This window comes from Arachis hypogaea, chromosome 3 (genome assembly GCF_003086295.3).
Source record: "Arachis hypogaea cultivar Tifrunner chromosome 3, arahy.Tifrunner.gnm2.J5K5, whole genome shotgun sequence".
NCBI lineage: Eukaryota > Viridiplantae > Streptophyta > Magnoliopsida > Fabales > Fabaceae > Arachis > Arachis hypogaea.
This window is the reverse complement of record NC_092038.1, coordinates 77740669-77767162: the sequence shown is the minus strand read 5'-3', so window position 1 is coordinate 77767162 and position 26494 is coordinate 77740669. Positions and strand designations below refer to the sequence as shown.

Genomic DNA, 26494 nt, shown 5'->3' with positions numbered 1-26494 from the left:
GTGGTTGTCAATCACGCGCGTTCATAGGTGAGAATGATGATGAGTGTCACGGATCATCACATTCATCAAAGTTAAGTATAACGTATATCTTGGAATAAGGATAGAAGAGAATTGAATAGAAAGTAATAATAATTGTATTGAACTTGAGGTACAGTAGAGCTCCACACCCTTAATCTATGGTGTATAACACCCTTAATCTATGGTGTATAGAAACTCCACCGTTGAAAATACATAAGTGAAAGGTTCAAGCATGGCCGAATGGCCAGTCCCCTGAATGATCAAAAGACCGAATGGTCAAAAGATGACTAATACACTAGTAAAAAGTCTTATTTATACTAAACTAGCTACTAGGGTTTACATGAGTAAGTAATTGATGCATAAATCCACTTCCGGGGCCCACTTGGTGTATGTTTGGGCTGAGCTTGATCTATCCATGAGCTGAGGCTTTTCTTGGAGTTGAACGCCAAGTTATAACGTGTTTTGGGCGTTCAACTCCGGATCATGACGTGTTTCTGGCGTTTAACTCCAGACAGCAGCATGTACTTGGCGTTCAACGCCAAGTTACGTCGTCAATTTCCGAATAAAGTATAGACTATTATATATTTCTGGAAAGCTCTGGATGTCTACTTTCCAACGCCGTTAAGAGCGCGCTATTTAGAGTTCTGTAGCTCCAGAAAATCCATTTCGAGTGCAGGGAGGTCAGATTCCAACAGCATCAGCAGTCTTTTTGTCAGCCTTTTTCAGAGTTTTGCTCAAGTCCCTCAATTTCAGCCAGAAATTACCTGAAATCACAGAAAAACACACAAACTCATAGTAAAGTCCAGAAATGTGAATTTAACATAAAAACTAATGAAAACATCCCTGAAAGTAGCTTAAACTTACTAAAAACTACCTAAAAACAATGCCAAAAAGCGTATAAATTATCCGCTCATCAATACCCTTGCTAACTTAAGCATCAGAGTCCCTTGCAGGTACCCCCCACCCTCCGGGGATGAAGGATCAGGACCACCACCAAGTCCAACAAGTCGGACACAACAGCTCCGACCAGCATAGAAGATCTCGTCTGAGATCGACCTACAGTTTCAGGTAACCCTCGGAACATTGGCGCCGTTGCTGGGGAACTTGGAAGTCATCCCACCACCATGGCGGACAACCATGACAACAACCACGATTCAGATCTGGAGGATAGAACGCCGCACAAAAACGCGGACACTACACCAAAGGATACTCCTCAACTTAACAACGAAAAGGATTCTCCAAATGCGGGAGCCGTGGAGGCGCTTCAAGACCGTTTAAAACAACTGGAAGAAGAAGCCTTACATCAACGAGAGTGATGAGCGGATAATTTGTACGCTTTTTGGCATTGTTTTTAGTATGTTTTTAGTATGATCTAGTTAGTTTTTAGTATATTTTTATTAGTTTTTAGTTAAAATTCACTTTTCTGGACTTTACTATGAGTTTGTGTGTTTTTCTATGATTTCAGGTATTTTCTGGCTGAAATTGAGGGATCTGAGCAAAAATCTGATTCAGAGACTGAAAAGGACTGCAGATGCTGTTGGATTCTGACCTCCCTGCACTCGAAGTGGATTTTCTGGAGCTTCAGAAGCCCAATTGGCGCGCTCTCAACGGTGTTGGAAAGTAGACATCCTGGGCTTTCCAGCAATATATGATAGTCCATACTTTGCCCAAGATTTGATGGCCCAAACCGGTATTCAAAGTCACCCATAGAATTTCCAGCGTTAAACGCCGGAACTGGCACCAAAGTGGGAGTTAAACGCCCAAACTGGCACCAAAGCTGGCGTTTAACTCCAAGAAGAGTCTCTACTGCTTCAATGCTCAGCCCAAGCACACACCAAGTGGGCCCGGAAGTGGATTTTTATGTCATTTACTCATCTTTGTAAACCCTAGACTACTAGTTCTCTATATATAGGACCTTTTACTATTGTATTTTCATCTTTGGACATTTAGTTCCTAGATCATATCTGGGTAGTTATCTTTGTTCTGATGCTATCTTAGATCAATGGGAGGCTGGCCATTCGGCCATGCCTAGACCTTGTTCTTATGTATTTTCAACGGTGGAGTTTCTACACACCATAGATTAAGGTGTGGAGCTCTGCTGTACCTCGAGTATTAATGCAATTACTATTGTTCTTCTATTCAATTCTGCTTGTTCTTGTTCTAAGATACCAATTGTTCTTCAACTTGATGAATGTGATGATCCGTGACACTCATCATCATTCTCACCTATGAACGTGTGTCTGACAACCACCTCCGTTCTACCCTAGATTGGGTGGATATCTCTTGGATTCCTGATACACGATGCATGGTTGATCGCCTGACAACCGAGCGCTCGCCTGACAACCGAGCCAGCCATTCCGTGAGATCAGAGTCTTCGTGGTATAGGCTAGAACTGATGGCGGCATTCAAGAGAATCCGGAAGGTCTAACCTTGTCTGTGGTATTCTGAGTAGGATTCAATGATTGAATGACTGTGACGAGCTTCAAACTCCTAAGGGCGGGGCATTAGTGACAGACGCAAAAGAATCACTGTATTCTATTCCGGCCTGATTGAGAACCGACAGATGGATAACCGTGCCGTGACAGGGTGCGTTGAACATTTCCACTGAGAGGATGGGAGGTAGCCACTGACAACGGTGAAACCCTTGCATAAGCTTGCCATGGAAAGGAGTAAGAAGGATTGGATGAAGACAGTAGGAAAGTAGAGAGAGACGGAAGGGACCAAGCATCTTCATACGCTTATCTGAAATTCCCACCAATGAATTACATAAGTATCTCTATCTTTATCTTTATGTTTTATTCGTATATCACCCATATCCATTTGAGTTTGCCTGACTAAGATTTACAAGATGACCATAGCTTGCTTCATACCAACAATCTCTGTGGGATCGACCCTTACTCGCGTAAGGTTTATTACTTGGATGACCCAGTACACTTGCTAGTTAGTTGTGCGAAGTTGTAGTGATCACAATTTCGCCCACCAAGTTTTTGGCGCCATTGCCGGGGATTGTTGAGTTTGGACAACTGACGGTTCATCTTGTTGCTTAGATTAGGTATTTTTTTTCTTCAGACTTCTTAAGAATGAATTCTAGTGTTTCATGATGATCTGTTGAAGTCTGGCTGGCTGTGAAGCCATGTCTAATTTCATTGGACCGAGATTTCAACTTATCATCACAAGAGCTTGTTGATCTCTATCAATCTTGCTGTTGGAGCAGTGATTTGCTAAGGCTTGGCTGGCCATTGGCCATGTCTAGTGTTTTGGACCGAAGCTTTCTTTGAAAGCTTGGCTGGCTATGAAGCCATGTCTAATTCCTGGACCGGAGTCTTAGACTAGCATTGCAATGATTCCTGGAATTCTCATTAAGAATTTTGATACCTTTATTTTCTTTTCCACTTAATTTTCGAAAAGCAAAAAAAAATTTACAAAATCATAAAAACCAAAATATTTTATGTTTCTTGTTTGAGTCTGGAGTCTCATGCTAAGTTTGGTGTCAATTGCATGTTTTTGTTTTTATTGCATTCATGCATGTGTCTTAAGTGATCTTCAAGATGTCCTTGATGATTTCATTACTCTGATCTTTAATTTCTCTTGACTTGAATGTTTTGTGTTTCTAATGTGCATTCTCATTTTGTTAGTGTCAGTAGTATACAAACTGCTAAGTTTGATGTCTTGCATGCATTGTTATTTGATTTTAGTTGCATTTTGATTATTCCTCATTATTAAAAATCCAAAAATATTTTTAATTTGTGTCTTTTCAAGTCAATAATACAGAGAATTGAAGATTCATAACATACTGCAGAGGAATTACACAGAAAAAGCTGGGCGTTCAAAATGCCCAGTAAAGAAGACAGACTGGCGTTTAAACGCCAGCCAGGGTGCCTGGCTGGGCGTTTAACGCCCAAAAGGGTAGAGTTTTGGGCGTTAAACGCCAGAATGTGCACCATTCTGGGCATTTAACGCCAGGATGGCACAGGAGGGAAGATTCTGTTTTTAATTCAGATTTTTTTTTCAAGTTTTCAAAATTTTTCAAAATCAAATCTTTTTCAAATCAAATCTTTTCAATCAAATCTTTTTCAAAATCAATTTCTTTCTATTTTCAAAAATACTTGCTCTCAATTAATGATTTGATTCAACATATCAAGTATGTTACCTTTTCTGTTGAAAAAGGTTTAATGTTTGAATCATATCTTTTCTTGTTGGGCAAGTCATTACTTTTTAAAATCAAACCTTTTTTAAAATGTTTTTCAAATCATATCCTCTCAATCACATCTTTTTAAAACCAATCATATCTTCTTAACCACATCTTTTTCAAAATAGTTTTCACTCATATCTTTTTAATTTCTAATTTCAAAATCTTTTTCAAAAAATCACTTGATTTCTTTTCCACCCTTGGTTTTCGAAAATCAATTAAGGTTTTTCAAAATGTTTTCAAAATCTTTTACTTAATTTTCGAAAATTGCTTCCCTTCTTCTCACATCCTTCTATTTATGGACTAACACTATTCCTTAATGCACAATTCGAACTCATTATCTCTTGATAAGTTCGAATTTCCTACTTCTGCCTTCTATTTTTCTTTTCCTCTGACACCTCAAGGGATCTCTATACTGTGACATAGAGGATTCCACATTTTCTTGTTCTCTTCTCTTTCATATGAGCAGGAGCAAAGACAAAAGCATTCTTGTTGAGGCTGACCCTGAACCTGAAAGGACCTTGAAGCAAAAGCTAAGAGAAGCCAAGGCACAACTCTCTGTAGAAGACCTAACAGAAATCTTCAAAGAAGAAGAACACATGGCAGCCAAAAACAACAACAATGCAAGGAAGGTGCTGGGTGACTTTACTGCACCTACTCCCGAATTCTATGGGAGAAGCATCTCTATCCCTGCCATTGGAGCAAACAACTTTGAGCTTAAGCCTCAACTAGTTTCTCTAATGCAACAGAATTGCAAGTTCCATGGACTTCCATTGGAAGATCCTCATCAGTTCTTAGCTGAATTCTTGCAAATCTGTGACACTGTCAAGACTAATGGGGTTAACCCTGAGGTCTACAGACTTATGCTATTCCCTTTTGCTGTAAGAGACAGAGCTAGAACATGGTTGGACTCACAACCTAAAGAGAGCCTGAACTCTTGGGAAAAGCTAGTCAATGCCTTCTTGGCAAAGTTCTTTCCACCTCAAAAATTGAGTAAGCTTAGAGTGGAAGTCCAAACCTTCAGACAGAAGGAAGGAGAATCCCTCTATGAAGCTTGGGAAAATACAAACAATTAATCAGAAAGTGTCCCTCTGATATGCTTTCTGAATGGAGCATCATAGGAATTTTCTATGATGGTCTCTCTGAACTATCCAAGATGTCTTTGGATAGCTCTGCTGGAGGATCTCTTCATCTGAAGAAGACGCCTACAGAAGCTCAAGAACTAATTGAAATGGTTGCAAATAACCAATTCATGTACACTTCTGAAAGGAATCCTGTGAACAATGGGAATAGTCAGAAGAAAGGAGTTCTTGAGATTGACACTCTGAATGCCATATTGGCTCAGAACAAGATATTGACTCAACAAGTCAATATGATTTCTCAAAGTCTGTCTGGAATGCAAAATGCACCAGGTAGTACTAAGGAAGCTTCATCTGAAGAAGAAGCTTATGATCCTGAGAACCCTTCAATGGAAGAGGTGAATTACATGGGAGAACCCTATGGAAACACCTATAATTCTTCATGGAGAAATCATCCAAACCTCTCATGGAAGGATCAACAGAGACCTCAACAAGGTTTCAACAATAATAATGGTGTAAGAAACAGGTTTAGCAATAGCAAGCCTTTTCCATCATCTTCTCAGCAACAGACAGAGAATTCTAAGCAGAGTAACTCTGACTTAGCAACCATGGTCTCTGATCTAATCAAAACCACTCAAAGTTTCATGACTGAAACAAGGTCCTCCATAAGAAACTTGGAGGCACAAGTGGGACAGCTGAGTAAGAAAATTACTGAACTCCCTCCTAGTACTCTTCCAAGCAATACAGAAGAAAATCCAAAAGGAGAGTGCAAAGCCATCAACATGGTCGAATTTGGAGAGGAGGAAGAGGCAGTGAACGCCACTAAGGAAGACCTCAATGGACGTCCACAGGCCTCCAATGAGTTCCCCAATGAGGAACCATGGGAATCTAAGGCTCAAAATGAGACCATAGAGATTCCATTGAACTTACTTCTGCCATTCATGAGCTCTGATGAGTATTCTTCCTCTGAAGAGGATGAGTATGTCACTGAAGAGCAAGTTGCTAAATACCTTGGAGCAATCATGAAGCTAAATGACAAGTTATTTGGTAATGAGACTTGGGAGGATGAACCCCCTTTGCTCACCAAAGAACTGGATGACTTGTCTAGGCAGAAACTGCCTCAAAAGAGACAGGATATTGGGAAGTTTTCAATACCTTGTACCATAGGCACCATGACCTTCAAGAAGGCCTTGTGTGACCTAGGATCAAGTGTAAACCTCATGCCTCTCTCTGTAATGGAGAAGCTAGGGATCTTTGAGGTGCAAGCTGCAAAAATCTCACTAGAGATGGCAGACAACTCACGAAAACAAGCTTATGGACTTGTAGAGGATGTTCTGGTAAAAGTTGAAGACCATTACATCCCTGTTGATTTCATAGTCCTAGAGACTAGGAAGTGCATGGATGAATCCATCATCCTTGGCAGACCCTTCCTAGCCACAGCAAAGACTGTGATTGATGTTGATAGAGGTAAATTGATCATTCAAGTGAATGGACAATCCTTTGTGTTTGAGGCTCAAGGATATCCCTCTGTCACCATGGAGAGGAAGCATGAAGAGCTTCTCTCAAAACAGAGCCAAACAGAGCCCCCACAGTCAAACTCTAAGTTTGGTGTTGGGAGGCCACAACCAACTTCTAAGTTTGGTGTTGAACCCCCACATTCAAACTCTAAGTTTGGTGTTGGGAGGTTCCAACATTGCTCTGAGCTTTTCTGAGGCTCCATGAGAGCCCTCTGTCAAGCTACTGACATTAAAGAAGCGCTTGTTAGGAGGCAACCCAATGTTATATTTTATCTGTTTTCTTTTGTTACTTTATGTTTTCTGCAGGTTGATGATCATGAGAAGTCACAAAATCAATGAAAAAAGCAAAAACAAAATGAAAAACAGGAAGAAAAACAGCACACCCTGGAGGAAGAACCTACTGGCGTTTAAACGCCAATAAGGCTAGCAGATGGGCGTTTAACGCCCAGTCTGGCACCATTCTAGGCGTTTAACGCCAGAAAGGGGGACCAGACTGGCGTTAAATGCCAGAAAAGGGCAAATACTTGGCGTTAAACGCCAGAAATGGGCACCAGCCCGGCGTTTAACGCCAGATTTGGCTCAAAACGCATTTTTGCATGACATTTGGTGCAGGGATGACTTTTCCTTGACACCTCAGGATCTGTGGACCCCACAGGATCCCCACCTACCCTACCACTCTCTCTCTTCTTCACCCATTCACCAATCACCTCAACACCTCTTCCCCAAAAACCCTTCACCTATCAAATCCCATCTTTCTCTTCACCACTCACATCTATCCTTCATAAAACCCCACCTACTTCACCCTTCAAATTCAAACCACCTTCCCTCCCAAACCCATCCATACATGACCGAACCATGAGCCTCCCCACTCCTATATAAACCCTTCTTCACTCCGTCATTTTCACACAACCTAAACACCACTTCTCCCCCTTTTTGGCCGAACACAAAGCCATTCCCTTCTTCCTCATTTCTTCTTCTTCTACTCTCTTCTTTCTTCTTTTGCTCGAGGACGAGCAAACCTTTTAAGTTTGGTGTGGTAAAAGCATTGCTTTTTGTTTTTCCATAACCATTTATGGCATCCAAGGCCGGAGAAACCCTAGAAAGAGGAAAGGTGATGAGCGGATAATTTGTACGCTTTTTGGCATTGTTTTTAGTATGTTTTTGGTATGATCTAGTTAGTTTTTAGTATATTTTTATTAGTTTTTAGTTAAAATTCACTTTTCTGGACTTTACTATGAGTTTGTGTGTTTTTCTGAGATTTCAGGTATTTTCTGGCTGAAATTGAGGGACCTGAGCAAAAATCTGATTCAGAGACCAAAAAGGACTGCAGATGCTGTTGGATTCTGACCTCCATGCACTCGAAGTGGATTTTCTGGAGCTACAGAAGCCCAATTGGCGCGCTCTCAACGGCATTGGAAAGTAGACATCCTGGGCTTTCTAGAAATATATGATAATCCATACTTTGCCCAATATTTGATGGCCCAAACTGGCGTACAAAGTCACCCTCAGAATTCCCAGCGTTAAACGCCGGAACTGGCACCAAAATGGGAGTTAAACGCCCAAACTGGCATAAAAGCTGGCGTTTAACTCCAAGAAGAGTCTCTACACGAAAATGCTTCAATGCTCAGCCCAAGAACACACCAAGTGGGCCCAGAAGTGGATTTTTATGTCATTTACTCATCTCTGTAAACCCTAGGCTACTAGTTTTCTATAAGTAGGACATTATACTATTGTATTTTCATCTTTGGATTATTTTAGATCCTTTGATCATCTTTGGACATCTAGTTCTTAGATCAGATCTTGGTTCTTCTGGTTCCATCTCTGGGACCGAAGCCAATGATCACTCTTGTTCTTATGTATTTTCAACGGTGGAGTTTCTACACACCATAGATTAAGGTGTGGAGCTCTGCTGTACCTCGAGTATTAATGCAATTACTATTGTTCTTCCATCCAATTCCGCTTGTTCTTGTTCTAAGATATCACTTGTTCTTCAACTTGATGAATGTGATGACCCGTGACACTCATCAACATTCTCACCTATGAACGTGTGACTGACAACCACCTCCGTTCTACCTTCGATTGGGTGAATATCTCTTGGATTCCTGATACACGATGCATGGTTGATCGCCTGACAACCGAGTGCTCGCCTGACAAACGAGCCAGCCATTCCGTGAGATCAGAGTCTTCGTGGTATAGGCTAGAACTGATGGCGGCATTCAAGAGAATCTGGAAGGTCTAACCTTGTCTGTGGTATTCTGAGTAGGATTCAATGATTGAATGACTGTGACGTGCTTCAAACTCCTGAGGGCGGGGTGTTAGTGACAGACGCAAAAGAATCACTGGATTCTATTCCGGCCTGATCGAGAACCGACAGATGGATAGCCGTGCTGTGACAGGGTGCGTTGAACATTTCCACTGAGAGGATGGGAGGTAGCCACTGACAACGGTGAAACCCTTGCTTAAGCTTGCCATGGAAAGGAGTAAGAAGGATTGGATGAAGACAGTAGGAAAGCAGAGAGACGGAAGGGAAGGCATCTTCATACGCTTATCTGAAGTTCCTACCAATGAATTACATAAGTATCTCTATCTTTATCTTTATGTTTTATGCGTTTATCACCATACCCATTTGAGTTTGCCTGACTGAGATTTACAAGGTGACCATAGCTTGCTTCATACCAACAATCTCTGTGGGATCGACCCTTACTCGCGTAAGGTTTATTACTTGGACGACCCAGTACACTTGCTGGTTAGTTGTGCGAAGTTGTGTTTATGCCATGGTAGTGAACACCAAGTTTTTGGCATCATTACCGGGGATTATTTGAGTTGTGAAAAGTATTGATCACAATTTCGTGCACCAGGTTTTTGGCGCCGTTGCCGGGGATTGTTCGAGTATGGACAACTGACGGTTCATCTTGTTGCTTAGATTAGGTATTTTTTTTCTTCAGAATTCTTGAAGATGAATTCTAGTGTTTCATGATGATTTGTTGAAGTCTGGCTGGCTGTGAAGCCATGTCTAATTTCATTGGACCGAGGTTTCAACTTATCATCACAAGAGCTTGTTGATCTTGCTGTTGGAGCAGTGATCTGCTAAGGCTTGGCTGGCCATTGGCCATGTCTAGTGTTTTGGACCGAAGCTTTCTTTGAAAGCTTGGCTGGCTGCGAAGCCATGTCTAATTCCTGGACCGGAGTCTTAGGCTAAACATTGCATGATTCCTGGAATTCTCATTAAGAATTTTGATACCTTTTTCCACTTAATTTTCGAAAAACACAAAAAAATTACAAAATCATAAAATCCAAAAATATTTCTTGTTTGAGTCTAGTGTCTCATTTTAAGTTTGGTGTCAATTACATGCATCCATTCATGTGTCTTAAGGATCTTCAAGTTGTTCTTGATGATTTCTTATTCTGATCTTTGAATTCTCTTGGTTTGAGTGTTTATGTGTCTCATATGCATTTTCATTAGTGTCAGTAGTATACAAACTGCTAAGTTTGGTGTCTTGCATGCATTGTTATTTGATTTTAGTTGTATTTTGATTATTCCTTATTATGAAAAATCCAAAAATATTTTTAATTTGTGTCTTTTCAAGTCAATAATACAGAGAATTGAAGATTCAGAACATACAGCAGAGGAATTGCACAGAAAAAGCTGGGCGTTCAAAACGCCCAGTGAAGAAGGACAGACTGGCGTTTAAACGCCAGCCAGGGTACCTGGTTGGGCGTTTAACGCCCAAAAAGGTATAGTTTTGGGCGTTAAACGCCAGAATGTGCACCATTCTGGGCGTTTAACGCCAGGATGGCACAAGAGGGAAGATTCTGTTTTCAATGCAATTTTTTTCAAGTTTTCAAAGTTTTTCAAAATCAAATCTTTTTCAAATCATATCTTTTCAATCACATGCTTTCAAAATCAATTTCTCTCCTTTTTCAAAGACACTTGCTATCAATTAATGATTTGATTCAACATATCAAGTATGTTGCCTTTTCTGTTGAGAAAGGTTTAATGTTTGGATCATATCTTTTCTTGATAGCCAAGTCATTTTTTTTTAAAATCAAATCTTTTTAAAATGTTTTTCAAATCATATCTTCTCAATCACATCTTTTTAAAAAAACCAATCATATCTTCTTAACCACATCTTTTTCAAAATAGTTTTCAATCAAATCTTTTTAATTTCTAATTTCAAAATCTTTTTCAAAAATCACTTGATCTCTTTCCCACTCTTGGTTTTCGAAAATTAATTAGTGCTTTTCAAAATGTTTTCAAAATTTCTTACTTAATTTTCGAAAACCACTTCCCTTCTTCTCACATCCTTCTATTTATGGACTAACACTATTCCTTAATGCAAAATCTGAACTTCATCTTTCTTGATAAGTTCGAATTTTCTACTTCTGCCTTCCATTTTCTTTGCCTCTGACACCTCAAGGAATCTCTATACTGTGACATAGAGGATTCCATATTTTCTTGTTCTCTTCTCTTTCATATGAGCAGGAGCAGAGACAAAGGCATTCTTGTTGAGGCTGATCCTGAACCTGAAAGGACCTTGAAGCGAAAGCTAAGAGAAGCTAAGGCACAATTCTCTGTAGAGGACCTAACCGAATTCTTCAAAGAAGAAGAACACATGGCAGCCGAAAACAACAACAATGCCAACAATGCAAGGAAGGTGCTGGGTGACTTTACTGCACCTACTCCCGACTTCTATGGGAGAAGCATCTCTATCCCTGCCATTGGAGCAAACAACTTTGAGCTTAAGCCTCAATTAGTTTCTCTAATGCAACAGAATTACAAGTTCCATGGACTTCCATTGGAAGATCCGCATCAGTTCTTAGCTGAGTTCTTGCAAATCTGTGACACTGTCAAGACTAATGGGGTTGACCCTGAGGTCTATAGGCTTATGCTATTCCCTTTTGCTGTAAGAGACAGAGCTAGAACATGGTTGGACTCTCAACCTAAAGAAAGCCTGGACTCTTGGGAAAAGCTAGTCAATGCCTTCTTGGCAAAGTTCTTTCCACCTCAAAAATTGAGTAAGCTTAGAGTGGAAGTCCAAACCTTCAGACAGAAGGAAGGAGAATCCCTCTATGAAGCTTGGGAAAGATACAAACAATTAATCAGAAAATGTCCTTCTGATATGCTTTCTGAATGGAGCATCATAGGTATTTTCTATGATGGTCTCTCTGAACTATCCAAAATGTCTTTGGATAGCTCTGCTGGAGGCTCTCTTCATCTGAAGAAGACGCCTACAGAAGCTCAAGAGCTGATTGAAATGGTTGCAAATAACCAATTCATGTACACTTCTGAAAGGAATCCTGTGAACAATGGGACTAGTCAGAAGAAAGGAGTTCTTGAGATTGACACTCTGAATGCCATATTGGCTCAGAACAAAATATTGACTCAACAAGTCAATATGATTTCTCAAAGTCTGTCTGGAATGCAAAATGCACCAAGCAGTACTAAGGAAGCTTCATCTGAGGAAGAAGCTTATGATCCTGAGAACCCTTCAATGGAAGAGGTGAATTACATGGGAGAACCCTATGGAAACACCTATAATCCTTTATGGAGAAATCATCCAAATTTTTCATGGAAGGATCAACAGAGACCTCAACAAGGTTTCAACAATAATAATGGTGGAAGAAACAGGTTTAGCAATAGCAAACCTTTTCCATCATCTCCTCAGCAACAGACAGAGAGTTCTAAGCAGAATAACTCTGACTTAGCAACCATGGTCTCTGATCTGATATCAAAACCACTCAAAGTTTCATGACTGAAACAAGGTCCTCCATTAGAAACTTGGAGGCACAAGTGGGTCAGCTGAGCAAGAGAATTACTGAACTCCCTCCTAGTACTCTCCCAAGCAATATAGAAGAAAATCCAAAAGGAGAGTGCAAAGCCATCAATATGGCCGAATTTGGAGAGGAGAGAGAGGCAGTGAACGCCACTGATGAAGACCTCAATGGACGTCCACTAGCCTCCAATGGGTTCCCCAATGAGGAACCATGGGAATCTGAGGCTCAAAATGAGACCATAGAGATTCCATTGGACTTACTTCTGCCATTCATGAGCTCTGATGAGTATTCTTCCTCTGAAGAGGATGAGTATGTCACTGAAGAGCAAGTTGCCAAATACCTTGGAGCAATCATGAAGCTGAATGACAAGTTATTTGGAAATGAGACTTGGGAGGATGAACCCCCTTTGCTCACCAAAGAACTGGATGACTTGTCTAGGCAGAAATTACCTCAAAAGAGACAAGATCCTGGGAAGTTTTCAATACCTTGTACCATAGGCACCATGACATTCAAGAAGGCCTTGTGTGACTTAGGGTCAAGTGTAAACCTCATGCCTCTCTCTGTAATGGAGAAGCTAGGGATCTTTGAGGTGCAAGCTGCAAAAATCTCACTAGAGATGGCAGACAATTCAAGAAAACAAGCCTATGGACTTGTAGAGGATGTTCTGGTAAAGGTTGAAGACCATTACATCCCTACTGATTTCATAGTCCTAGAGACTGGGAAGTGCATGGATGAATCCCTCATCCTTGGCAGACCCTTCCTAGCCACAGCAAAGGCTGTGATTGATGTTGATAGAGAAGAGTTGATCATTCAAGTGAATGAAGAATCCTTGGTGTTTAAGGCTCAGGGATATCCCTCTGTCATCATGGAGAGGAAGCATGAAGAGCTTCCCTCAAAACAGAGCCAAACAGAGCCCCCACAGTCAAACTCTAAGTTTGGTGTTGGGAGGCCACAACCAACTTATAAGTTTGGTGTTGAACCCCCACATTCAAACTCTAAGTTTGGTGTTGGGAGGTTCCAACATAGCTCTGAGCATTTCTGAGGCTCCATGAGAGTCCTCTGTCAAGCTAATGACATTAAAGAAGCGCTTGTTGGGAGGCAACCCAATGTTTTATAATTAACTATTTTCTTTTGTTATTTTATGTTTTTTGTAGGTTGATGATCATGAGAAGTCACAAAATCAATTAAAAGAGCAAAAACAGAATGAAAAACAGGAAGAAAAACAGCACACCCTGGAGGACGCACCTACTGGCGTTTAAACGCCAGTAAGGTTAGCAGATGGGTGTTTAACGCCCAGTCTGGCACCATTCTGGGCGTTTAACGCCAGAAAGGGGCACCAGACTGGCGTTAAACGCCAGAAAAGGGCAAGAAGCTGGCGTTAAACGCCAGAAATGGGCACCAGCCCGGCGTTTAACGCCAGAAATGGCTAAAAACGCAATTTTGCTTGCCATTTGGTGCAGGGATGACTTTTCCTTGACACCTCAGGATCTGTGGACCCCACAGGATCCCCACCTACCCCACCACTCTCTCTCTTCTTCCCCCATTCACCAATCACCTCAACACCTCTTCCCCAAACACCCTTCACCTATCAAATCCCATCTTTCTCTTCACCACTCACATCCATCCTTCATAAAACCCCACCTACCCCACCATTCAAATTCAAACCACTTTCCCACCCAAACCCACCCTCACTTGGCCGAACATCACCCTTCCCCTCTCCTATATAAACCCATCCTCCCTCCTTCATTTTCACACAACCTAAACACCACTTCTTCCCCTTTTTGGCCGAACCACAAAGCCATTCCCTTCTTCCTCATTTCTTCTTCTTCTACTCTATTCTTTCTTCTTTTGCTCGAGGACGAGCAAACCTTTTAAGTTTGGTGTGGTAAAAGCATTGCTTTTTGTTTTTCCATAACCATTTATGGCATCCAAGGCCGGAGAAACCTCTAGAAAGAGGAAAGGGAAGGCAAAAGCTTCCACCTCCGAGTCATGGGAGATGGAAAGATTCATCTCAAGGGTGCATCAAGACCACTTCTATGAAGTTGTGGCCTTGAAGAAGGTGATCCCCGAGGTCCCTTTTTCACTCAAAAAGAGTGAATATCCGGAGATCTGACATGAGATCCGAAGAAGAGGTTGGGAAGTTCTTACCAACCCCATTCAACAAGTCAGAATCTTGATGGTTCAAGAGTTCTATGCCAATGCATGGATCACCAAGAACCATGACCAAAGTATGAACCCGGATCCAAAGAATTGGCTTACTATGGTTCGGGGGAAATACTTGGATTTTAGTCCGGAAAGTGTAAGGTTGGCATCCAATTTGCCCATGATGCAAGGAGATGAACATCCTTACACTAGAAGGGTCAAGTTTGATCAAAGGTTGGACCAAGTCCTCACAGTCATATGTGAAGAGGGCGCCCAATGGAAGAGAGATTCAAGAGGGAAGCCGGTTCAATTGAGAAGGCATGACCTCAAGCCCGTGGCTAGAGGATGGTTGGAGTTTATTCAACGCTCAATCATTCCCACTAGCAACCGGTCCGAAGTTACTATAGACCGGGCTATCATGATTCATAGCATCATGATTGGAAAAGAAATAGAAGTTCATGAGGTTATAGCTCAAGAACTCTATAAGGTGGCGGACAAGTCCTCTACCTTGGCGAGGTTAGCCTTTCCTCATCTCATTTGTCACCTCTGTTATTCAGTTGGAGTTGACATAGAGGGAGACATCCCTATTGATGAGGACAAGCCCATCACTAAGAAGAGGATGGAGCACACAAGAGACCCCACTCATCATGAGATCCCTGAGATTCCTCAAGGGATGCACTTTCCTCCACAAAACTATTGGGAGCAACTAAACACCTCCCTAGGAGAATTGAGTTCCAACATGGGACAACTAAGGGTGGAGCATCAAGAACACTCCATCATCCTCCATGAAATTAGAGAAGATCAAAGAATCATGAGAGAGGAGCAACAAAGACAAGGAAGAGACATTGAGGAGCTCAAGCACTCCATAGGACCTTCAAGAGGAAGAAAGAGCCGCCATCACTAAGGTGGACCCGTTCCTTAATTTCCTTGTTCTTTATTTTCCTGTTTTTTTGAATTTTAGTGCTTATGTTTATCTATGCTTGTGTCTTGTGATCATTAGTGTCTTAGTGTCTATGCCTTAAAGTTATGAATGTCCTATGAATCCATCACCTTTCTTAAATAAAAATAAAAAAAATTTTGTTCTTAATTGAAAAAGAGAAGAATTGCATGAATTTTGAATTTTATAACAGTTTAATTATTTTGATGTGGTGGCAATATTTTTGTCTTCTGAATGTATGCTTAAACAGTGCATACATCTTTTGAATTTGTGGTTCATGAATGTTGGCTCTTGAAAGAATGATGAAAAAGGAGACATGTTACTGAGGATCTGAAAAATCATTAAAATGATTCTTGAAGCAAGAAAAAACAATGAAAAAAAAAGAGAAAATTTCGAAAAAAAAAGAGAAAGAAAAAGAAAAAAAAAAGAGAGAAGAAAGAAAGAAATAAAGTTGTGATCCAAGGCAAAAAGAGTGTGCTTAAGAACCCTGGACACCTCTAATTGGGGACTCTAGCAAAGCTGAGTCACAATCTGTAAAGGTTCACCCAAATATGTGTCTGTGGCATGTATGTATCCGGTGGTAATACTGGAAGACAGAGTGCTTTGGGCCACAGCCAAGACTCAATAAGTAGCTATGCTCAAGAATCATCATACTTTACTAGGAGAATCAATAACACTATCTGGATTCTAAGTTCCTAAAGAAGCCAATCATTCTGAATTTCAAAGGATAGAGTGAGATGCCAAAACTATTCAGAGGCAAAAAGCTAAAAGCCCCGCTCATCTAATTAATACTGATCTTCATAGATGTTTTTGGAATTCATTGCATATTCTCTTCTTTTTATCTTATTTGATTTTCAGTTGCTTGAGGACAAGCAACAGTTTAAGTTTGGTGTTGTGATGAGCGGATAATTTGTACGCTTTTTGGCATTGTTTTTAGTATGTTTTTGGTATGATCTAGTTAGTTTTTAGTATATTTTTATTAGTTTTTAGTTAAAATTCACTTTTCTGGACTTTACTATGAGTTTGTGTGTTTTTCTGTGATTTCATGTATTTTCTGGCTGAAATTGAGGGACCTGAGCAAAAATCTGATTCAGAGACCAAAAAGGACTGCAGATGCTGTTGGATTCTGACCTCCCTGCACTCGAAGTGGATTTTCTGGAGCTACAGAAGCACAATTGGCGCGCTCTCAACGGCATTGGAAAGTAGACATCCTGGGCTTTCCAGAAATATATGATAGTCCATACTTTGCTCAAGATTTGATGGCCCAAACCGGCGTACAAAGGTACCCTCAGAATTCCCAGCGTTAAACGCCGGAACTGGCACCAAAATGGGAGTTAAACGCCCAAACTGGCATAAAAGATGGCGTTTAACTCCAAGAAGAGTCTCTACACGAAAATGCTTCAATGCTCAGCCCAAGCACACACCAAGTGGGCCCAGAAGTGGATTTTTATGTCATTTACTCATCTCTGTAAACCCTAGGCTACTAGTTTTCTATAAGTAGGACATTATACTATTGTATTTTCATCTTTGGATTATTTTAGATCCTTTGATCATCTTTGGACATCTAGTTCTTAGATCAGATCTTGGTTCTTCTGGTTCCCTCTCTGGGACCGAAGCCAATGATCACTCTTGTTCTTACGTATTTTCAACGGTGGAGTTTCTACACACCATAGATTAAGGTGTGGAGCTCTGCTGTACCTCGAGTATTAATGCAATTACTATTGTTCTTCCATTCAATTCCGCTTGTTCTTGTTCTAAGATATCACTTGTTCTTCAACTTGATGAATGTGATGACCCGTGACACTCATCATCATTCTCACCTATGAACGTGTGACTGACAACCACCTCCGTTCTACCTTCGATTGGGTGAATATCTCTTGGATTCCTGATACACGATGCATGGTTGATCGCCTGACAAACGAGCCAGCCATTCCGTGAGATCAGAGTCTTCGTGGTATAGGCTAGAACTGATGGCGGCATTCAAGAGAATCCGGAAGGTCTAACCTTGTCTGTGGTATTCTGAGTAGGATTCAATGATTGAATGACTGTGACGTGCTTCAAACTCCTGAGGGCGGGGCGTTAGTGACAGACGCAAAAGAATCACTGGATTCTATTCCGGCCTGATCAAGAACCGACAGATGGATAGCCGTGCCGTGACAGGGTGCGTTGAACATTTCCACTGAGAGGATGGGAGGTAGCCACTGACAACGGTGAAACCCTTGCTTAAGCTTGCCATGGAAAGGAGTAAGAAGGATTGGATGAAGACAGTAGGAAAGCAGAGAGACGGAAGGGAAGGCATCTTCATACGCTTATCTGAAGTTCCTACCAATGAATTACATAAGTATCTCTATCTTTATCTTTATGTTTTATGCGTTTATCACCATGCCCATTTGAGTTTGCCTGACTGAGATTTACAAGGTGACCATAGCTTGCTTCATACCAACAATCTCTGTGGGATCGACCCTTACTCGCGTAAGGTTTATTACTTGGATGACCCAGTACACTTGCTGGTTAGTTGTGTGAAGTTGTGTTTATGCCATGGTTGTGAACACCAAGTTTTTGGCATCATTACCGGGGATTATTTGAGTTGTGAAAAGTATTGATCACAATTTCGTGCACCAAAAGGGAAGGCAAAAGCTTCTACCTTCGAGTCATGGGAGATGGAGAGATTCATCTCAAGGGTGCATCAAGACCACTTCTATGAAGTTGTGGCCTTGAAGAAGGTGATCCCCGAGGTCCCTTTTTCACTCAAAAAGAGTGAATATCTGGAGATCCGACATGAGATCCGAAGAAGAGGTTGGGAAGTTCTTACCAACCCCATTCAACAAGTCGGAATCTTAATGGTTCAAGAGTTCTATGCCAATGCATGGATCACCAAGAACCATGATCAAAGTGTGAACCCGGATCCAAAGAATTGGCTTACTATGGTTCGGGGGAAATACTTGGATTTTAGTCCGGAAAATGTAAGGTTGGCATTCAACTTGCCCATGATGCAAGGAGATGAACATCCTTACACTAGAAGGGTCAACTTTGATCAAAGGTTGGACCAAGTCCTCATAGACATCTGTGAAGAGGGCGCCCAATGGAAGAGAGATTCAAGAGGAAAGCCGGTTCAATTGAGAAGGCACGACCTCAAGCCCGTGGCTAGAGGATGGTTGGAGTTTATCCAACGCTCAATCATTCCCACTAGCAACCGGTCCGAAGTTACTATAGACCGGGCTATCATGATTCATAGCATCATGATTGGAGAAGAAATAAAAGTTCATGAGGTTATAGCTCAAGAACTTTATAAGGTGGCGGACAAGTCCTCTACCTTGGCAAGGTTAGCCTTTCCTCATCTCATTTGTCACCTCTGTTATTCAGTTGGAGTTGACATAGAGGGAGACATCCCCATTGATGAGGACAAGCCCATCACTAAGAAGAGGATGGAGCAAACAAGAGACCCCTCTCATCATCAAATCCCTGAGATGCCTCAAGGGATGCACTTTCCTCCACAAAACTATTGGGAGCAACTAAACACCTCCCTAGGAGAATTGAGTTCCAACATGGGACAACTAAGGGTGGAGCACCAAGAACACTCCGTCCTCCTCCATGAAATTAGAGAAGATCAAAGAATCATGAGAGAGGAGCAACAAAGACAAGGAAGAGATATTGAGGAGCTCAAGCACTCCATAGGATCTTCAAGAAGAAGAACAAGCCACCATCACTAAGGTGGACCCGTTCTTTAATTTCCTTGTTCTTTATTTTCTGTTTTTCGAATTTTAGTGCTTATGTTTATCTATGTTTGTGTCTTGTGATCATTAGTGTCTTAGTGTCTATGCCTTAAAGTTATGAATGTCCTATGAATCCATCACCTCTCTTAAATGAAAAATGTTCTTAATTGAAAAATAGAAGAATTGCATGAATTTTAAATTTTATAACAGTTTAATTATTTTGATGTGGTGGCAATACTTTTGTTTTCTGAATGTATGCTTAAACAGTGCATATGTCTTTTGAATTTGTGGTTCATGAATGTTGGCTCTTGAAAGAATGATGAAAAAGGAGACATGTTACTGAGGATCTGAAAAATCATAAAAATGATTTTTGAAGCAAGAAAAAAGCAGTGAATACAAAAAAAAAATTTGAAAAAAAAAAGAGAAAAAGAAAGAAAAAGAAAGAGAAATAGAAAGAAATAAAGTTGTGATCCAAGGCAAAAAGAGTGTGCTTAAGAACCTTGGACACCTGTAATTGGGGACTCTAGCAAAGCTGAGTCACAATCTGAAAAGGTTCACCCAATTATGTGTCTGTGGCATGTATGTATCCGGTGGTAATACTGGAAGACAGAGTGCTTTGGGCCACGGCCAAGTCTCAATAAGTAGTTGTATTCAAGAATCATCATACTTAACTAGGAGAATCAATGACACTATCTGGATTCTGAGTTCCTAAAGAAGCCAATCATTATGAATTTCAAAAGGATAGAGTGAGATGCCAAAACTATTCAGAGGCAAAAAGCTAAAAGCCCCGCTCATCTAATTAATACTGATCTTCATAGATGTTTTTGGAATTCCTTGCATATTCTCTTCTTTTTATCTTATTTGATTTTCAGTTGCTTGAGGACAAGCAACAATTTAAGTTTGGTGTTGTGATGAGCGGATAATTTGTATGCTTTTTGGCATTGTTTTTAGTATGTTTTTAGTATGATCTAGTTAGTTTTTAGTATATTTTTATTAGTTTTTAGTTAAAATTCACTTTTCTGGACTTTACTATGAGTTTGTGTGTTTTTCTGTGATTTCAGGTATTTTCTGGCTGAAATTGAGGGATCTGAGCAAAAATCTGATTCAGAGACTGAAAAGGACTGCAGATGCTGTTGGATTCTGACCTCCCTGCACTCGAAGTGGATTTTCTGGAGCAACAGAAGCCCAATTGGTGCGCTCTCAACGGCGTTGGAAAGTAGACATCCTGGGCTTTCCAGCAATATATGATAGTCCATACTTTGCCCAAGATTTGATGGCCCAAACCGTTGTTCAAAGTCACCCATAGAATTTCCAGCGTTAAACGCCGAAACTGGCACCAAAGTGGGAGTTAAACGCCCAAACTGGCACCAAAGTTGGCGTTTAACTCCAAGAAGAGTCTCTACACGAAAATGCTTCAATGCTCAGCCCAAGCACACACCAAGTGGGCCCGGAAGTGGATTTTTATGTCATTTACTCATCTTTGTAAACCCTAGACTACTAGTTCTCTATATATAGGACCTTTTACTATTGTATTTTCATCTTTGGACATCTAGTTCCTAGATCATATCTGGGTAGTTATCTTTGTTCTGATGCTATCTTAGATCATTGGGAGGCTGGCCATTCGGCCATGCCTAGACCTTGTTCTTATGTATTTTCAACGGTGGAGTTTCTACACACCATAGATTAAGGTGTGGAGCTCTGCTGTACCTCGAGTATTAATGCAATTACTATTGTTCTTCTATTCAATTCCGCTTGTTCTTGTTCTAAGATACCACTTGTTCTTCAATTTGATGAATGTGATGATCCGTGACACTCATCATCATTCTCACCTATGAACGTGTGCCTGACAACCACCTCCGTTCTACCCTAGATTGGGTGGATATCTCTTGGATTCCTGATACACGATGCATGGTTGATCGCCTGACAACCGAGCGCTCGCCTGACAACCGAGCCAGCCATTCCATGAGATCAGAGTCTTCGTGGTATAGGCTAGAACTGATGGCGGCATTCAAGAGAATTCGGAAGGTCTAACCTTGTCTGTGGTATTCTGAGTAGGATTCAATGATTGAATGACTGTGACGAGCTTCAAACTCCTGAGGGCAGGGCGTTAGTGACAGACGCAAAAGAATCACTGGATTCTATTCCGGCCTGATTGAGAACTGACAGATGGATAGCCGTGCCGTGACAGGGTGCGTTGAACATTTCCACTGAGAGGATGGGAGGTAGCCACTGACAACGGTGAAACCCTTGCATAAGCTTGCCATGGAAAGGAGTAAGAAGGATTGGATGAAGAAAGTAGGAAAGTAGAGAGAGACGGAAGGGACCAAGCATCTTCATACGCTTATCTGAAATTCCCACCAATGAATTACATAAGTATCTCTATCTTTATCTTTATGTTTTATTCGTATATCACCCATATCCATTTGAGTTTGCCTGACTAAGATTTACTAGATGACCATAGCTTGCTTCATACCAACAATCTCTGTGGGATCGACCCTTACTCGCATAAGATTTATTACTTGGACGACCCAGTACACTTGCTGGTTAGTTGTGCGAAGTTGTAGTGATCACAATTTCGCCCACCAGAGAGGCTTAGAAAGACCTACAAAGGGAGATAACGCGACGCCGGGAATTGGAGGACAAACTCCTAAAACTCGAAGCCGATCTCAAAGCCAAAGCTAATCGATCCTCTCATGAGGATAGCTCCTGCAAGGACCAAGATCCATTCACCAAAGAGATCATGAAAGCTAAAGGTCCCAAAGGACTTCAAAGCTCCATACATGACCCCGTACGACGGTACATCAGATCCAAGCCATCATCTTAGCAATTTCAGAAGCAGGATGTATTTCACGGAGGCCTCAGATGCGTTATTCTCCATCCAGAAGGACAGAACCAAACACGCACCGAGCCTATTAGGGATCAAGCAAGGAGATCGAGAGAGCCTTCGCAACAACATGGAAAGATTCAACTAAACATGTATCGGCATACAAAGTCTGCCAACAGAAGTAGCTATCAGGGGCCTCATCAATGGTCTACGAGAAGGACCTTTTCGCCACTCAATATCCAATAAGCACCCAAACATCTCTAAACGAGGTACAAGAACGAGCAGAAAAGTACATCAACATGGAGGAAAACTCTCGACTAGGAGAGATCTCAAAAACCGAACATTCCTACTCCTCTCGGGATAAGGATAAAGAGTCCAAGAAAAAAGAAGATCAACATGGAGAGAAGCCTAGAAAATACCACAATTACACCCCCTTCGGGTGTCTATTGTGGATGTCTACCGAGAAATATGCAACATTGAGAAGATTCCATCAACTCGCCCAATCAAAAACAAAAGAGGTCGGACACATTGAAAGTCCACCTCACACCAAAGAGGTCGGACGAGTTGAAGGTCCACCTCACACCAAAGAGGTCGGACAAAGTTGAAGGTCCACCTCACACCAAAGAGGTCAGACAAAGTTGAAGGTCCACCTCACACCAAAGTGGTCGGACAAGTTGAAGGTCCACCTCACACCAAAGAGGTCGGACGAGTTAAAGGTCCACCTCACACCAAAGAGGTCGGACGCGTTGAAGGTCCACCTCACAACAAAGAGGTCGGACGAGTTGAAGGTCCACTTCACACCAAAGAGGTCGGACAAAGTTGAAGGTCCATCTCACACCAAAGTGGTCGGACAAGTTGAAGGTCAACGTCACACCAAATAGGTCGGACAAGTCGAACGTCTCACACCAAAGAGGTCGAACAAGTTGAACGTCCACCTCACACCCCTGAGAGACATGTTCATGGAGGATTCACAGGAGGAAGGATCTCTAAATCATCTCGCAAAGTACACCTCAAAGAGGTATATTAAGGAAGGGAGAGAGGTTTGAATAAGACTACGGGGTGCAAACAAGCCTTCCGAGATTTTTAAAATTCTTGGGGCAACCACCCATTCTTACCCAACCAAGGGAAAGTGAAAAGCTCATATTATACCTCGTAGTGGGAAGTCTGGCAATAGCCTCATCACTAGTTAATGAAGACAAAAGTGGGCAACAACCCGTTTACTTCATCATCAAGGCTCTACAAGGGGCCGAACTAAACTATCAAGAGATAGAGCAGTTCGCCTACGCCCTCATACTCACCTCTCGATGACTCCACCCATACTTTCAAGCTCACACTATCAGAGTTCGGACCAACCAGCCCATAGAAGGCATCCTACAGAAAATAGACTTAGCAGGAAGAATTCTACACTGGGCAGTCAAGTTATCCGAAATCGATCTTCAACATAAAGCTCAGACAGCCATCAAATCACAGTATCTGGCTGACTTTATGACAGAGTACACTGACACCCCGGGAAATCCTACAATATGGAAACTCTACATGGACGACTCTTCAAACAAAACCGGGAGTGGTGCAGGCGTAATTATATAAAGCGATCAGGGAAGCCAAATCAAGTTAAATGACAAAGCTGAATACAAAGCACTACTCGCTGGTTTAAGGCTAGCTAAGAAGGTAGGAGCTTACCATGTCTAGTGATTCACAAGTAGTCACCTCACAAATAGAAGGGAGCAACCAAGCTGAGGATCCCACCATGAAAAAATACCTCGGGTAATTCGGGGGACCCTGGACAAAACTAGAGAACAGCTCAGACAATTCGGGGGACCCTGGACAAAAATAGAAAATAGCTTGGACATTTCGGGGAATATGAAGTCCGACACATACCTCGGGAGCAAAATGCCCGAGCTGATGCACTTTCAAAATCAAGCCAGTACCAACAACTCGGACAATTCAGGAAATATGAAGTCCAACACATACCTCGAGAGCAGAATGCCCGAGCTGATGTACTTTCAAAATTAGCCAACACCAAACCGGGGGGCAATAATAGAAGCCTCATCCATGCTACATTACAAGACTACAACAAGGAAGGAAAACAAACCCTCTCCTCAGAGTCTGGCGACACCAGCTCATAATTCTTCTCCTCATCCCTATCCCTACCAATTCTACGGAACCTCCTAAGTCACACACAGTACTCAGGGTCAGCCACAGTAACACGCATTAAAACTATGGAATCCAGTCAATCAGGCATGCCGTCCGGGATCTTAGTGGACATCTCAGCAATATTTTTTCAAGAAGACATAGGTCAACCATGGGGTTATTACCAAACAACTCAGACAAATAAGGAAACAACTCGGACAATAACAGCAAAACATCAGATGTCAGATACAACAGTAAAAGAGAAACTCCAGGACTCACACGAAAGTCCAGGGGCACCCTTTGGAGGCAACAACGGGCAAGAACACAGAGAAGAGAAGCCGACAATCTATACCCAAACAGTCCGAACACCTCTCAGACAAAAGGTCAAAACAAAAGCTAGAACTTTTATACAAAAGGAGTCAGGCAACGATGAAAAGAAACAGGAACAACAACAAAACCCTAAAAGCCCACATTCTTCTCAAAGGCGAATGACAAAGGAAAAGTGATAACAAACGATCAAAGACGCAAGCTTTTTGCAGAATGAACCAAAGTTCTTCAGAGCAAAAGCCCAACTACCAAGTCAAAGCTTTACATCAAAAACATAGCCCCACCAAAAAAGCTCCAACAAGTCCTATGGGTATATCGGACAACTCCACACTCCACCACAAAGGAATCACCTTTCCGATTAGCTTACAAAATGGAGGCAATGATCCCAGTGGAGGTCGAAGAAGGATCGCCCAGACTGATCCACAACAGTGAAGAGGCCAACTCCCAACTTCAAAAGGAAGAACTCGACCTACTTCCAGAAATCTGAGAAAGAGCTTGGACCAAGGAAGAGGTGTTAAAACGTCAAATAGACTCAAGATACAATCGGAAGGTAACCTAGCAATGACGATCTCATCCTAATCTGAAATGACATCAGAATAGGTCGGTCAGGAGAAGAGAAGCTAGCAGCCAACTGGAAAGGATCATACCAAGTTGTTCAGAAGAACTGGGGAAAGGTTACTACAAAGTGTCCAACCTCGAGGGGCAAGAGCTACCAAGGTCATGGCATGCCTGCAAAGGGTGCCAGGTTGAGATCTAAAAAGATTGCCCGACCTAGAAAGGTAAGTACTAACATGTACACACTCTTATCTTCATTTTATTAAAAAATTGCAGATTCCCTAAAAAGTTTCCTACCAAGACGCCCGACTACGGCAGGTCGGCAAGGTGAACACCAGATTCACCGCCCGATCACGACAAAGTCGGCAAGATGAAAACCAAATTCATCGTCCGATTACAAAGCGACAAGTCGGCAAGGTGAAAGCCAACTTCACCGCCCGACCACGATGAAAACCGAATTCATCGTTTGATTTTGACAAAGGTCGACAAAGTGAAAACTAAAATTCACTGCTCTACATACTCCCAAGACGCATTAATCTGAAGCATTCATCATCCGATTATAAAGCAACAGATCGACAGAAAGTGAAAGAACAGATTCACTGTACGATCCCGATAGGAATGATCGTCCGACAAAGGTGAAAACGCAATTCACCTAAAGGACGATCAAACCGGGACAGAAACCACCATCTACGAATCAGCAAAGATGAACACAGAATAATGCAAGAAGTTATCGAAAGTGATCCCAAAAAGAACCTGACGAGGTCTTATGGATTGCTATATAATAACTTAAAAAGACTGGCCGACACTAAAAAGTCAGACCAAGTCAACCCAAGTTATCAGCAAATCCCTGGAAAGAGGTCTAGCCAACCCTATTAAAGAGAAATTGCTATAACTTAGAAAAGATCGACCTAACGAAGTCGGTCTCCTACAAGACAAGTTATAAAAGTAATCCCTGAAAGAGACCTAACAAAGGTCCAAGAAAGAGGATTACAAAAATAACTTAGAAGAGATCATCCTAACGAAGTCGGTCTCCTACAAGACAAGTTATAAAAGTAATCCCTGAAAGAGACCTAACAAAGGTCCAAGAAAGAGGATTACAAAAATAACTTAGAAGAGATCGACCTAACGAAGTTGGTCTCCTACAAAACAAGTTATAAAAGTAATCCCTGAAAGAGACCTAACAAAGGTCCAAGAAAGAGGATTAAAAAAATAACTTAGAAGAGATCGACCTAACGAAGTCGGTCTCCTACAAGACAGGTTATAAAAGTAATCCATGAAAGAGACCTAA

The 26494-nt window shown here is 41.6% G+C and overlaps 1 non-coding gene across 1 annotated transcript; it reads right to left on the bottom strand.

Moving 5' to 3' along the window:
• Positions 1 to 11821: 11821 nt before the first annotated feature.
• LOC112793637 (small nucleolar RNA R71) lies at positions 11822 to 11929 on the bottom strand. The gene has a single exon (XR_003198339.1). It is a non-coding gene; the product is annotated as a small nucleolar RNA R71 (small nucleolar RNA).
• Positions 11930 to 26494: the final 14565 nt, after the last annotated feature.